Source organism: Coturnix japonica, chromosome 5 (assembly GCF_001577835.2).
Source record: "Coturnix japonica isolate 7356 chromosome 5, Coturnix japonica 2.1, whole genome shotgun sequence".
In the NCBI taxonomy this organism is placed as follows: Eukaryota; Metazoa; Chordata; class Aves; order Galliformes; family Phasianidae; genus Coturnix; species Coturnix japonica.
In genome coordinates this window covers 28,026,124-28,041,610 of record NC_029520.1, presented here as the reverse complement: position 1 = coordinate 28,041,610, position 15,487 = coordinate 28,026,124, and the positions used below count along the sequence as shown (strand labels likewise).

Genomic DNA, 15,487 nt, shown 5'->3' with positions numbered 1-15,487 from the left:
TGAGAGGAGGGAGTATGTGAATCACATTTACAGCATTTAGCCCTGGAATTCATAAAGGAAGGGCTAATTCCATTAAGGAAGCCAGGGGCCTCCTAAGCCTCTTGCATTTTGTCTCTTTTTATTATTTTTTCTCACTCGCTCTCTTTTAACAACAGTTGTGTGCTCATACTCCACGATGATGTGGCTTTAAGGGTGAGCTGTTGAGATCTGACAGTATGTAGCCCTATTAGAAGGGGCCATATAGCCTTAAATGTTGTTTGCATCTGGCTTTCTTTATGACCATGCTTTGTTTCCTTCCTAGGTAACCAAAGGTGGGCCTGGACCTGGATCTGTCCTGAAGTTGATGGGAAAAGGAACTGTGCATCCAAGCTTCACAGCAGGCTCTTCTCCTTACCATGCAACAAAAATCCTAGTCCCTTCTCGGTAAGTGGAGGTGTTGGGCATATGCCAGGGTAGAGAATGTAAACAGGCAGGACCTCATCATTCTATATAGGGTGCCACAGCAGCACTGAGCCCCATGGAGAATTTATGGGAGAGAGGGTTTATGGAGGTGTCTGAGGTACTATGAGCCTCCAGTGTCATGTGTTAGCCCTAAAAGCACTTACTGGTGTGTGAGCCTATGTGTTGCCAGCAGCCATGTGACGACAGAAACTGGTAAAAATCTGGAATAATGCAGTGAGTTCAGTCCTACAACACCTTAGTAATGTAAGAGAAGAGGGAAGCAATCTTCTGCCTTCTCAAGGTGCCTTTTGCTTTGGAAAGAGGGGGAATTAAGACTCTGAAAAACAGTTTAAAGATTGCTCCATATCCACAATCCACAACTCTGGCATGGTTTCCCTGTGCCCTAAAGCAGAGGCAAAAATAGGAGGTGAATATATTTATTACCACAAACTGCACAGTGAAGCCATCAGAATGGGTATTCTAAAAAAAGACATGAAATCTTTGCTTACGAATGGACCTAAAAGAATTGAATACATGTGTACACAGGGATCATTTTCCACTACCTACGAGAGGAAAAATCTCTGGGGAAGTGGCTGATGCCAAACATTTTCTTATGCTTCATGTGTCAGCAGGGTCTTGCAGAAGCCCTTAAAAAACAGAACACGCGTTTTGTGCAAATTGAGAATTAGAGTTTCTGGCATTTTAGATTGCTTCACCAAACTTGAGACATTTCTCCGAAAATACAGCAGATGTTTGATGATGGACCAAGTTTTTCAGCATTTGCACAGATCAGATGATGTTAAGATCAGCAGAAAAAAAAAAATACCACCACAATAACATGGTTAAGGGCTTCAGAGCTGCCTGAGAAGAAACGAAGCTGGCTACTAGACACAGCAGCTATAAAACACTTGGGAGAGACACTGTCAGAGCCAGGTATACAGCAAAGTTACAGAGGAGCTGAGATGTGTGCAGAAGCAGCGGGCACAAATACTTGCTGAAATGAGAGCCCTAGGAGATGTGTGCGACTTGGTTGTGTGACCTGCCAACCCCACGGCACTGCTATAAGACATCCAGCTGACTATGATGGCAAATGATAACAACTGCAGAAAAAATGAAAGAGGTCACTGAAGAGGATGCAGCCCCACGGTATCTTAATGGCACACAAGAGAGTTGTCCCTAGAAGATAATTGAGCTAATCCTCTTGCAATACAGTCAGAACTGGAGGACAGTAATTTCTGTGCAATGAATACTAACAAAACCTGAGTGTCAGAGAGAAAGGATTTGACATTTTGCCCACGAATGTAAAAAGTTTCCTGGATTATTCTTTAATTTTTAAGAGAACTGACCATAAGCCACTTGCTGCGATTGCCAAAATGGGCTGGCAAACCTCCTCTCCTCACAAACACAAAGAACTTTTTTTTTTATTATTTTTCACTTACAAATTTATGATTTGCAGATTGGGAGGGATTTGGCAGGTTCAAACTTAATCCCTGGAGCATTTGATGAAAATACAATGATGCAAAGTCCAGAGCTAGATTTTGTAGGTGATGATTTGCTTAAAAATGGTGGGGATGAAATCCAGCAGAAAATATAAAAGATGATCATAGAATAGTCTCAGCTTTGTTACCGATGAAGTATGAATGTACAAAAAATGATACAACCTCTCTTGATTGCTATTTTCTACTTGACTAAAGGTAACTTGACTATAAGGAACTAGTATTGAAAAGATGGCATCAGGCTTCTCGTTACTATACATACTGTACCTACCAAGGGAAACAAGCCCTGACAGTGTAGCAGGAATTAATAAATGTCAGACACCTGCAGTATATACAGATTCAGTCCTACTACTCTAGCTTCATTATTCCTCATCAAATGAGTAGGTAGGAAATAGTATCAAAAGAAGCTGGCAGTTACTGAGACGATGTGTGGAATTAAGCTGTTTTAAATCTCTTATATCAAGGTGGAACCCATGAAGGAAGCTTGCTGACTACTGACATTTTGTATGATGGAAAAGTAAAATGAAATTCTTGTAATTCCCCAATTCTCTCTCATCTCCTTTAATTCACAGGTGTTTGGAAGAAGAGCAGAGAGAGTCTAGGACACAGTGAACTCCTAACAAATGACCTGCCACCCCTAACAACTGTAGTAGCGATCTTCCAGAGATGCAGGCAATGCCACCAGTTCCTCAAGGTTCATCAAGCAGGATTTACATGTTGCTGATTGTAATTGTTTGCAGCCATGTATTAACACATCTCTGAATTTTGATTTGGAAAACTCAGTGATTGGAGGTCTTCTGGCACTAACAAACTACTGCCCTTTCTGGTTTGTGAATCTGAATCAGGTGCTGCAAAGCCCTCATTTTATTGCGAACAGCTGGATGAAACCAAATGCATAACAAAGCAAATCTTTCACAAGCAGCTTAAGCGCTGGATACACAATGAGGACAATTGCATTTCAGCCCAGATGTAGTTGCACTTAAGCCACAGGGAAGCAATTCATTTATATGCAAACTTCCCAAGCACTTTGGGATGAAAATACTATGCACAATCAGTTTCATACGCTCTACTTATGTGACAAACTCCCATTTTGTATTATTGTTTTCCTAGTTTTGCTGTGCCAATCATTCTGCAATCCCTTGTCTTCATTCTGATCGTGGCAGAACAGCAGGCAGATACTTTCAAAAGTATGTGGTGCATAAGCATCTCTTTCAGGGTCCTTCTGCCTTCTGTTTCTACTGTGATGCTCTCTGGCCTCAGCAGAAACAACAAACCTACACACCAGCAGCTGCAAATTCTTCCTGATTTGAGAAGTCTTCTGGAACAATTTGGTAACTTGCTCCGTTCCTTTTTGTTGAACCTTGCAAAAAATGTCTTTAGTGACTGTGTTATCTAGTAGGTAAATGAGGAGATTAGAAGCCCTGGACCACCTTTGGTCTTGTACAGTACTGCTGAAAATAGACATCACATGGTGTCTAAATTAAGTATGTGTTGACTCCCTAAGGCAGCTTCACTCCAAGTCAAATGCCACCGTGTCATGCAATGGCTGCTCAGCCTCCTGTCTTTTGTTTCCTCATCTATAGCACTCAGCCATCCGAAGAGTGTACTGAGAGTTCACTGGCATTTCAGAAGACTTTTGAGATTCTTGGACAATCAATCTCATATGAACAGAAAGCAGTTGGTATTTCTTCCTTTTTTAGTGACGTCCCTCTGCTGATGATATTATGCTCTCGCATTCCTGAGCCAAGCTTGTTTGAGGGACTTGATTTTGGTGGAGCTTAAAATCTGTTTTCTTCCTCAGAGAGGATGCTGGTATACACCTTTAAACATAGCAAATCTCAAATGCATGGAAGCCTTGCATTCAAGGTCCCTGCAAACTGCCTTCATTTGGCCTTCTTCATCTTTCTTAATATACTCAAGCAAGGAAAGCTAGAACAGTTCAATACAAGCATGTTCTGCACACCATGTAGCCTTGTACAATTGGAACAAATGATTAAGTACTGATTAGAAGGTTTAGTTTATGGCCAGAAACCTGCAATTAGATACCCACATGATTCCAGTTTTTGTCAAAAGGTATAGTCCCAAATTTGAATATAGATTCCCACTCCAGGACCAAAGTTTCCATCCTCTGTTAAACAACTCTTCACTTACAGTCTTTATGTTACTTAATTAAATTGTAGCAGGTTTTTTTTCACGACCTGACCTCTCTTATGGCTTTCTGCTGTTACAGAGTGATGGAAGATGGGTGTTTAGAGAGCAAGTAACAGAGAAGGAATTGTTCACAACAGGTTTCAGGCTGTGCTCTCTAAGCAGTTCTGTCTGCAGCTGATCTTCTTTCATGTTGTGTCTTTGACAATTCCCATTCAAAAAGCATCAGCAAATGCTAGAAGCACACCCACACTTTAGGTGCTCAGGCACAATCCCTGTAGCTCTGGAATATCCCTCTCCTCTCTGTCAGGGAAGACTCAACTCAGTGATGCCATTGTGAATGGATGAGTGGGAGAAAGACATTATCAGTAACAGAGGGTAATGCAAATGACCATTTGCATTAAGATTGTGTCAGGCTTGGTCCACGGCTTTCCATGAAGATATTGGTGCCAAAGCATCTCCAGGGCAGGGCAGAGACTTCAGGGCTGGAGAGCTGGAATAATCCTTGGGGGCCTAGGATGAGGGCACCAGAAGGTGCAGGGCAGTGGAGGAGCCCTGCTGGCTGCAGCAATGGAACTGGGGCCTATGGAGGCCTCTACGCAGGAGAAATCACACCTGTCCCTCCTGTGGTTTTGTGGAGCTCAGCTGGGGAAGTGGATTCGTTATGTTGGCTGTACTGTCAGCAGGTCCCTTTGGAAGTCATGCCTGGGCTGCTCTGAGAGATGGCTGTTCCCTTCAACACGCGCAGTCACACATAGCTAATGGAACCAGGATTATTGCAGTAATTTAGGGAGGAAAAAAAGGAAAGTGTGTATTGCCAGGTTGAATAAAATGTAAGGCTTGACATGGGCAGAGCTCCTGCCAGTTGAAGTGTTTGCACCTGGTCTTACTGGAAATTCGTGTGGCAGAAGATTCTTGCTGAAGTATTTGTGTTGCCATCAGCATGGCAGCGACTTGCCTGCACGTACTCAGACACCCAGGAGGCCAGGGCTCAGGGCTCTTCGAGGAGGTCAGTTTTTATATAGCAAAGCAAACAGTTTAGCTAATCAAGGATATTTTTTCTTTTCTTTTCTGAGGCTCTTGGCATCCAGCCCTGTTACTTGCAATCTTTAATTTGTACTGTGGCTTCCTTTTCCCCGCTGCCTTCTCACTCACTCCAATTTTCCCACACACTTGTTTCCTAACTCTACCTCCTATGGAGGTCGTCATTTATTTCAGACCCAAATTTATCTCAGTCCTACACAACACTGCTGTTACCTCATCATTTATTCCTGTAAAAGACTATCACTGGATATTCATGAGATTAACAAGTTTGTGAAAAAACAGTGGAGCCATTTTTTGTAAGATAGAAAACAGTTGACGGTTACAAAGGTAGATGTAAATTTATTCATACACACTTATACAAATTGATTGTACACCAACCTGGACCTTCCTTTTGGTTATACAGCTGTCTGAAGGGCGACACTGGGTTTTCAGTTTTGTTTTGTTTTATTTTGTTTTTAAAGGATTTTTGTGTGTGTCTGTGGTAGAGATGGGATGTAAGCTGTACACCTTACTCACAACATGGCCATGGAAAAGCCTGTTACCATAAAGCTTCCACAATAAGGGCGAAGATATTTGACGAAACAAAGTCATGTTTTGGCAGGGCTTTCCTTCAGCTAAAAAAATGCCTAAACAAACATGGAAGAGATAAAGGCTTTTTTTCTGGCTGCCACAGCTATACAGCCACACAGTATTTGCCCACATCACTGAGCCTGGCTTGCTTGAGAGCTGACAATGAGATGCACAGGAACATGGATCAGAAATGACCTGCTCTCATCACCAGGTTCTTTCCCAGAAAATCTCCTTTTAACAACCTTTTCTAAAAAGCCATACAGAATCCAAAGCATTCCTTCTGTCTACATACACCCCAAAAGCTGCAAAACACCACCATCTTGTAACAAACGCACAGCCTGTGAGGCAGCTGTGGTTTCACCTGATTTCACGTTGTTTATGGCAAATAGTTGTTCTTCTCCTTCCAAACTCTTCTGCCTCTGAATGCAGCCCAGCTTGGCATGGCAGCACTTATCAAGCTGTGAAGCAAGGTGAGAACAGCTAATGAAGCCTGACACACATGCCACATATTTTCTCTCTAACTATTCCTCATAGCCACTTACATGCAAGCACACAACAGTTTTAATGAACTGAAGTGGGGGGCTAAAGACATTGGGAGGCAGTGGGTAGCATGCAGTGTCTGGCCTGTGTGCAGGCCTTCTGCAGGATATTCAGTCATGGCTTGAGTCCCACAGGCAGTGTATGATGGCTGTTATTGTTCTCTGGCGAAGAAGTCCCTCCGACTGAAAGCAGCCACACACTGGAAAGCTGATCCTGCCAAGATGCACACTGTATTTGCTCTGTGAGGCAGTTGGGCCAGTACTTTTCATTACTTTCAGAATCCACCACTGACGAAAACGCAGCTCTTTATAAGGTGGGACGTGTTTTAAAGGAAAAGTTGGGGCAGATTCAACTGGTATAAAGCTGCATAGCTTTATTAAAGACCGGGGGGTGTTGCTGATTTATACCAGCTGAGAAGTTGGCTAACGTTCTTTTGGAGCCATCACCTCTCCCATTTGCAATTGCCAGCTGAAAAGCTGGGAAATACAAGGAGAAATGAAAAATGGAGCACATTTATGTGAAAAGGCTTCTATGCAAAACAAATGTCTGCTCACTGCACATAAGCTGAAATAATACAGCCGTTATTGGAGCTGTGCTACAATAAAATAAGCTGGATGAGTCAACCAGCAGTGCATCTAATCTCCACTGGCTGCCTTTCCGGTCCCCAAGCTCCCCATCTATTTTTATCTCTTCTTCTTTTTTTTTTTTTTTTTTTTTTTTTTTTTTTTAATATACTTTTTGGTTTACAAGCAATAAATCTACAAATTTTGGGTCCCCTGTGTGCACTCTTGCCAACAGGCCATTCAGCAATCAGGACATTACCCAGACCACTACGGCTGTTAGGCCACAGAAGGGGGATGCTAGGAATCAGATTCAAGAGACACCGTGTGCAGAGAGCATGGCAGTGCTACTGATAGTGTGGGGCATGGCAGACCCTTCTGTGCTGAAGGTAACGCTCAGCATGCAGATCAGCAGGCTGTACACTTCAGGTGGCACAGCTGTGCCACTGCAGCTTGTGTGAGTATGGCAAAACATGCTCTACTGATAGATGTGCAGGGGTGTGAATGCCTGAGTTGCTCTGGGATGAGCTTGTTTCCAAACCTGCAGGAACACAGCTTGGTCCAGCGCTCTAGCCAAACCTCATGACACGGTGTAGGGCATGTCCAGACAGAATAACACAACGTGCTCGACGGTCCTGCTGTGAACTGTAGAAGAGCTAACACTAAAATGGCACGGGCAGTCAGAGCCTGCTTCTGTGACTGTACAAAAACAATGTAAGTCCTTTATTTTTTTTTTCCTGTGGGGAGAGGTTTTTAGTTAAACTAAACGTGTCTGGTCCATCTTAGGATGCTAACCATGACAGGGTATAATTTAATTTCAGAATCACTGGGCAGGTGACGGGAAGCACTTCCATGATGCCAAGTTTTAGTGTTGTTTGCTGGCTCGGTGTGGTAGCCCTCTCTTGAGAAAAGTGTGGGTGCAATTTGGAATCGTGATGTTCCTGCTTTGTTTTTCTCTGGTAACCAAATTAAAATCTTAGCAATTAAGCTTTTACTTTACTAATTTTTCTCTGCTCTCTTTAGTGATTTTGTTACAAACACATCCAGCTAGTCACCTTGAGCTCATACATGCTGGGAAACATCTGTTAATTGAATATTAAGATAGCCTGAGTTTTACAATGGAAAGAAACTGCTGGGATATTATGCTAGCATACAGCATTCTCTTTCATTCCAAGAGTACGTGCTTCAGGGAGCAAGGGAGAAGAGTGTTTGAATTTAATTTCAGACATTCACTTTTTAGGTGCCCCCAAGGGACATACCCATTTCCTATATAAGGTTTGGTCTGTTTGCAATTAAGCTCTCTTCTTTGCATATTTCCGGATAGATTAAAAATAGCAAAATCAGCTTATTCTTGGACTTCTGGAGATAAATAAAGCATTGCTTCCAGGGGTTTAAAAACACTGATCAGGTTTACAGATCTTGAAGGCAGAATTTGTCCACGAATTTTTTACGCTGGATAAACAACGATTTCCAAAGATAACAGAAAAGGTAGGAACACATTTCTAGAACTGGAGGCCTTTAAAGCTAAGTCACTTTTGCAGCCTTCATTTCTACATAAAATTTCTGTTGATAAGAGGTTGAATACATTTTCAATGCAGAAAGCTCAAGACCCATTCAGTCTGCTCCTACCACTCTCCCAACCAATGGATCAGTTCCAGAACTGAGAGGCTTTCTGAACTCCCATTACAGTTCTCCTCTTATTCTTTTTCTACTGGGATTACTATCATCAATCCATTTAATCCAAAATGTAAAGCTGCTTTTTGTGATGCAGCCATCCATTCTCAAGGACCTTGACAGAAACAACTCGTTTATAACGGTGCCTAAATTGTTATCAGATGGGAACAATTCCCATGCACCCCTAGCACCTTGAGGCTGGATACATGATAATGATCTGTACCTGATCATTTCTTCCTTGCTATTCAGCTCTCTGCTCATTTGGAGAAATTACCTATAACAAACAGGAGTCATTTTCCAAAGGAGAACTGATGACTGTGTTGCGGATTTAAGTTTCCTGAAAATGTTTTTGCTGTTTCCAGTTAACTTTTGCAGATTCCTTAGCAGTCAGTGCACCCTGATGGATCCAAAGCCACCGATATAATGGTTTTAATGTTAGTTATACACACTCTTCAGCGCCTGTTAGGCATTTGCTTTCAGGATACCTCATTCCCCCAGCAAAAATGTTGATGGATATTGAAACTGATGATTCAGGAGGGAGAAAAGATTACAGCACTTCAGTGTCCAAGCAAACAAATGGACACATTTATTGTTCAGAAGTACATTCCTTGGAAGATTTACAGGGTCGTTAGTAGAGGATAGGTAAAAAGCACAGTTGAACAAGATACAAATGAAGTGGCCTAAATCACCAGGCTGTGCTTTGTTTCCCCTCTACACAAAGCAGTGTAATAGCATGGTGGAAAGACCAATGGCCCATCCCATATCTCCTAGGAAGGCAGGAGGATCCTTCCAGATCACACTTAGTTCCTAGGGCTGTATGTATCTCACCCTAGGTGCAGCACTCCATGCCATAATCCTTATGGACATGAGCAGTTTTGAAGAAGTCAGTAGGACTGTTCAGTATGGCTGTTTGTAAGAGCTGGTCTTGCAGAACTAGCCCATGTTTTGGTAAAGAGAAGCAAGAAAAACAAGTCTTAATATTCTGGCAATACATGTACTTCTCCTGAGGACCTAACAAAGACTCCAGTGTGTCACACAGACAAGAGGCATAAACGGAACTTAGAAAACAATAAGTTTTGCAAAAGCAGGACAAAATGTGTGAAGATTCTTTTAAACATTCCTGGAAAGAAAAGTGCTACTGATCCTCCTTAGCTGTCAGCAATATTAAAGACATGAGCTTCTTTTTTGCCACCGTGGCCTCTAAAGAGTCAACTTTCTGAGCTACAAAATGTGCTCCTGCACATTTCTGGAACATTTGTTGAAAAAAAAAAAAAAAAGACCCTAAACAAGGAATAACCTTCTGTCCATCAAGCAAGATTTCACAACAATTACAGTACCAGACACTGAGAACTCTGCCTGCCTGGCCCACAGCCACACCACGGGCAGCAAACTTTCTAACTCTCACAAACTAATTAGGATCAGGTCAGGTATGTGACTGAGAGAACTCAAAGGAGGTGGAGGATGAAGCAGGAAGCGGTACTGATGATTCAACCGGGGATCATCTTGAAGATATTTCTTAAGCTGTTTTTTGTTTTGTTTTGTTGTTTTTTTTTCAGATGTGAATGGAAAGTGATCTTATTTCTAAGAAAACAGAAAGGGAACACTTTCTGGTAGAAAAAGGAAAGTGGGAAGGACAGTTTGCGTAGGTAGCAGAGGGAGAAACATCCGATTCGTTCATCATAGATTTTAGAATGACATTTTGTAGTCTCTAGTGGTAGAGTGGGACAGGTGACAAGAAGGCAGAGACACAGTTCTCAAGGCAAGGTTTCCTCCTAGTAAGAAACTAGAGTTGCAAGGGAGATATTTCAGAGGATTGAGTACATCTCACTCCACCTCTAGGTCTTTAAGATATGTCAGAATGAATGTGTAGAATCTTACATTATGGTTTTTGCTAGGAGAATAGTACAGTACCAAAATGCATAACCAAGAGAGGTTGAGCATTCTCCATCCGTGGATGTTTTCATGGCTTGGCTAGACAGAGTCACTGCTGATGTGTTCAAGTGCTGGCAACAGTTCTGCTTTGAGCAGAGTGATGGGCTAGAAATCTCCAGAGGTCCCTTCTAACCTTCTGTGATACCCTGAGTCTCATAGAGATTCCAGAGCTAAGCAGACAAGCAGTGTTTCAGACAGATTCTGCAGAACAAAAGCCCACGGATGGTAACATCTACACAAACAGCTCCAACCACTCCAGGTGTGGTAGATATTACCATCTATAGGCTTTCATCCTACAGAGTCCTTTGTGTAATGCCTTCTCTTGATCAGAGACTGGATGGCAGCAATATAATACAATACTGCTTATGAAGCAGCAGTACTTCTGGAACAATGATGCTGCTCAGTTCCCATATGCAACCAAGGCTTCGGCAAAGAACATGTTAGGTTCCTGCAGTGTTCCTGTGACACTTTTATAGCAACTGTGAAAGCAACAATGCTATTCTGCATTAATGGTATGCTGAGGTATTGCTCAGAGAGGGCAAGCAGGGTTGCAGAGAGTTGCAGGCTGCCATATACCATATTAACTTTTTTTTTCTTTTTTCTTTTTTGGGTGGTCTCAAGTCAATTATATCTAGCTGCTTCCCACACCAAATGGAACAACAGTTCTAACTAATAGTTCAGTGGGGACAATTCTAGCTAGGCTAACAGAGCAGAAATATGCACAGAAGTGACAATTCCTTCCATGACACCACCCCTTGCACCTTATACCACACTCCATTCAATCATCAGCCTTGGGACTGCTAGTCTTCCAACATTCTTATCAGTGGCCTAGACAGTAGGATCCAGTGTACCCTCAGCAAGTTCACTGATGACAATAAGCTGGGTGATGCAGTTGAAATAACAGAAGGAAGGAATGCCCTTCATAGGGACCTGGACAGGCTTGAAAGTAATGAGAAAATACTAAGATTTAACAAGGCCAAGTGCAGGGTATTGCCCTTGGGTCAGGGCAAATCCAGGGGGTTGGAACTGGATGATCTTAAGGGTCCCTTCCAACATAAACTATTCTATGATTCTATGATGATTCTATGATTCTGATGGTTTGTTCCGGGCACACTCATTCTCCCGCCATTCAGAGACAGCTTGTACAGTGTTGCAACATCCTCATCTTTGCTATTTTTTTAATCACTCTCATAATCCCAATTTGATAGCGAAAAATACATTCATCTCCATTTTCTTCCTAGAGAAGCCTAAACATTTTTAATGGAATCCTAAACAACGAAACTATGATGGCAGTTAAATAATAACTTCACAAAATGGCAGGATGTGCACTCAAAAGGATTCTTCATGTTAACTCAACAGAGAGTAAAAGCTTCTCACACTCTACAAATACAAATAATTATCTTTATCTACTTCCTAACAATGATATATGGATAAACTGTGTACACTTTCACATATACATCTGCAAGAAACCTCTTTTCAATACAGCTCCTAAGCAAAGGACAAGCTTCAACTCCTTGTGTGCTCCTGTTCTGCTTCCTCCAAAATTGTCCATTCCATATTAATGCCTGGCTGCCAAAACACATTAATTCCATAGTTGTATCCCTGTCATAAGCCATTAGTTCCACACTCTTACTACACATAATACATACATTCCACATTCTTTTCCTTAATATGCAAATCTTTCCAACCATGGTCCCCTTTGTTCTGGTGCCTCTCAACCCACCAGCATATGCAGGAGAGCTCACAAATTGATCCTCTGGGATATACACAAACATGACCAGTATGTTCTTTGTGATTCATATGTGACCACAGCAGAGATTTTGAGGTTCCCTCTCAAGCCTCAAATTGTTTAAGAATTGCCCAGATTCCTGACCCCTTTCATCTGCACTAAGTGGTTTACACTGGTTATTATGAATCTGCTTTCAAGGCTCCTAAACAATAACTGATTTTGTTTACAGTAAAAACTTTTCTACTGGCCCCAAGAAACATTCTTAGACAACACAGAGGTGAACAACAGCATAATTGCCACCATTTCCTGCTGTCAAAAATGTCATCAAGACCATACTGAATTCATGGCTATGCTTTGCATTCTATCAGCAGTAACATTTACAAATACTTATTTAACAAAGAGCGTCTCCTTTTCACATGAGGTCTTGATCCCAACAGCTCCTGTCTGCCTTCAAAGCCAGGAGGTGGAACCTACTTCACAGTTACTTGGATACTTTGCTTGCTCAAAAAGGCAGCAGGACTGACAATGCGAATCTCAGCAAAATTCAGGATGTTTCACTTACTCCATAAAATGCTTTTAGGCCACAAGGTTGTGGTACTCAAGGCTTGTAAAAGTGAACAAGGCTGTCTTTGATTCCCTGACATAACAGCAATACCTAGGCACTCAGAGCTGGCACAGCCCATGACAAAACCCTACTTTAGGGCACTGCTAATAGTACCTGGGGTGCAAAGTCAGAGCTTGCAATTTGGAGGGCATGAAGTAAAATCTTCCTATTTTCCTTATGGCAATGGCTGGCACAGTCTCTCTTGGAGCAGGGAAATGGCTGAAGAACAGCTGAGATCTTGGTATTATCAGCCAGATTTGTCACTATTCTTAATTTGCACACAAGATATGGTGACATGCGCATTGCATATGCTTAGACTGCATGGCTGAATGCTCATGTTATATCAAGCTGTGCATGATTTTACAACTGGCTCTGCTCCTTGAGCAGTGGGAGCAGCTCTTGAGCACTTCTGAAAGGCAGGCTACAGCTGAGTGGCTGCAACACTGACTCTCCAGTGCGATCTCTCCCCCATCCCATCCACCTCGCCTCCCCTATCCCTCAACATTCTTTGCTGCTTTGTTTATTCTGCAGAAAACATCAGTGAGGGTTTACGGCCAAGGTGAAACATTTTGGCAAACAGTTACTTTTCATAGCTCGGCTTAAAGGAAAAATATGAAGACTGCCCCTCCTCCTCACAGAAGGGGAAGGGTGGGGTTTAGAAATGAGATCTGGAAGCAGCCCAGCCAAATAGAAGGCTGGCTGCCCCACTAGTCCTTTTAAAGGAAAACTGAACTGGTTTTATTTTGGTAGAATGAACCATGTTGGCAGGAGAGCAAAGGTTTAACTGCTAGAAACTGCATTAATTTTTAGAGAAACCATTTAGATAACTTGCAGGAAAATCTTCAAGAAATGAGGATGTGTGAGGCTGAACATAATGTTTCAAGAAAATGTGTAAATCATACTGCAGAGATTATTTAAGACCAAACTGACATACTAATAGAAATCTTTAATGGAGAGCAAGCTCTCACTACTAGGAGATGTACTCAGCTACCCCACAGGTCTTTTTCAGTGTTTAACTTACTTGACTGTATAGAATTGGGGCCCTGAAAGGGGAAAGAGAAAAAAGTGGGCTTATGATCTTGGCTGATTAACAAATGACTTTCTGAAGCATTATGGTACTCTGTAGACCTGGATGGCATAGGCCACAGGTAGGGAGCTGCAGATTTCCCCAACCAGCTTAGTTTACTACTTAAGTTCTGTGATGGAGCAGAGAAGCTCATGGCAGCACCTGCACTCACAGCTGCAGGTCAGCTCTGGAAGCAAAGCAGTGACAAAGCCTTTAGCTGGGAAGTGAAGGAGTTGGTAGATGATGAGGAGGTTCCAGGTATATTTGAAGGACCTGCAAGCAGACAGGCACCACTTCATTCCTCCCTGAGCTGCAGCTGCCCCTAGATGAAACAGCAGAGCTGCCTTCAAAACACAGGGGAGCTTAGTTTAGGAGGTGAGGAATTGTTTGTTTACTGTTTATCAGGAAATCTGAACAAAAACATCAGGAATAGCCCAAAAGTGTTGTGCTGTGCTGAAAAGATAAATGGAAAGGTCAGCTTGGTACTGAAACCCAGATCTGCTCCCAGTCACGCTCGGGGCATTCCCTGCTCTCGCCATCTCAGCTGCTACATAACCTGCTGTGCAGAGGGAAGCAGAGCTGCCCTAAAGCCCTGAGCTAAAAGATGATGCAAGAGAGTACTCAGGAACCATCTGAGAGCTGCCACAAGCAGTGCCACAGCTGAGCAGGACAGAGTATGCTGCCCATTTGATCCCCCTTTGCCCCTATTTGCCCCTCCTTCCAAATCTAGATAGGCTTCAAATTAATTTTACAATCTCAAGTGCTGCTAACTCAATCAAATTATGAAATAAAAGCTCATCCTAAGGGAAGTCAGAAATCAGCTCCCTTCTCTGTCTCACAGCTGTCCCTTCCTCCTCCCCATGCATTCCCAAAACCTGGGACTGTTCCAAGTGCTAAACGCACTGGAAAGCATATCCTTGGGCCAGCTGTGATCTGATCATGGCGCGTTGGCTGCGGGTGAATCAGAAACCAGCCGATAGGCCCCAAAACAATGCGGCCCCTTGTTAGGCTGCGAGAGCAGCCTTCTCCTGCAGCCCCCGCCCAGCAGCCAGCCTCCAGTAGAGCGGGGTGCCAGCAGCCTTCTGCAGCACGCCCTGCGGGATCCTGCCTGACAGCCCCATCAAACAGCACTTTCTGTTGGGAAGGACTTGTTCCTTGTGTTGGGAGAAAAGCAGGTGATCATCAAACCATGGCCTGCTGTTGGTATTTCTGCACAAGCTGCTGTGGGATGGCCCCGGCAGCGGCACCTGGTACTACAGTTCCTCTGGAATCCCAAGGGCTGGAAGCCTCTTGGGAAGCTTCTCATCATCAGCTGAGCAGCACACGTATCAGGCCTAAGAACCAGATTTATCTGGCCTCTCAGCTTTGCCGATGTTTTGGAGGCTTTGTACACTTATGACCTTAAGTAAGCATTATAGAAATCAAGCAATGGCACTCTGCCAGAACCCTCCGTTTTTCCCAGCCAGGCTCAACAGTGAGTGAGGCTGCTCGCATTAGCAGGAGCAGAAGGAAGGGGTGAGTGGTGGGGCAGGGCTCACTCTTCTCCCAGCAGATATGCTGAGGGGACAGAGTACTGTGCTGAGGGAGAAGGGGCTGTGATCAGCACAGATTTGAGGTAGTTTAGAAAAGACTGCAGAGAAATGTATTCCTGCTGCTTTAACCAAGTCTCAAAATGAAGACACG

At 43.1% G+C, this 15,487-nt stretch overlaps 1 protein-coding gene and 1 long non-coding RNA gene across 14 annotated transcripts in view; one reads left to right on the top strand and one right to left on the bottom strand.

Annotated features, from left to right (window-relative positions):
- RAD51B (RAD51 paralog B) overlaps positions 1-15,487 on the bottom strand; it is a 321,371-nt gene that overhangs the window by 20,713 nt on the left and 285,171 nt on the right. The gene's annotated exons all lie outside the window — the stretch shown is intronic.
- Positions 1-15,487, top strand: part of LOC107314957 — a 67,842-nt gene that overhangs the window by 41,032 nt on the left and 11,323 nt on the right. For 4 of the 9 annotated variants that reach the window (XR_004307321.1, XR_004307323.1, XR_004307322.1 and 1 more), the window contains exons 1-3: positions 6-192; positions 302-423; positions 2,510-7,513. This is a non-coding gene — a long non-coding RNA (uncharacterized LOC107314957). Of the gene's footprint in view, positions 1-5; positions 214-301; positions 424-2,509; positions 7,803-15,487 lie in introns of those variants that run through there. The other 5 variants (XR_004307326.1, XR_004307325.1, XR_004307328.1 and 2 more) reach the window with 3 other exon arrangements.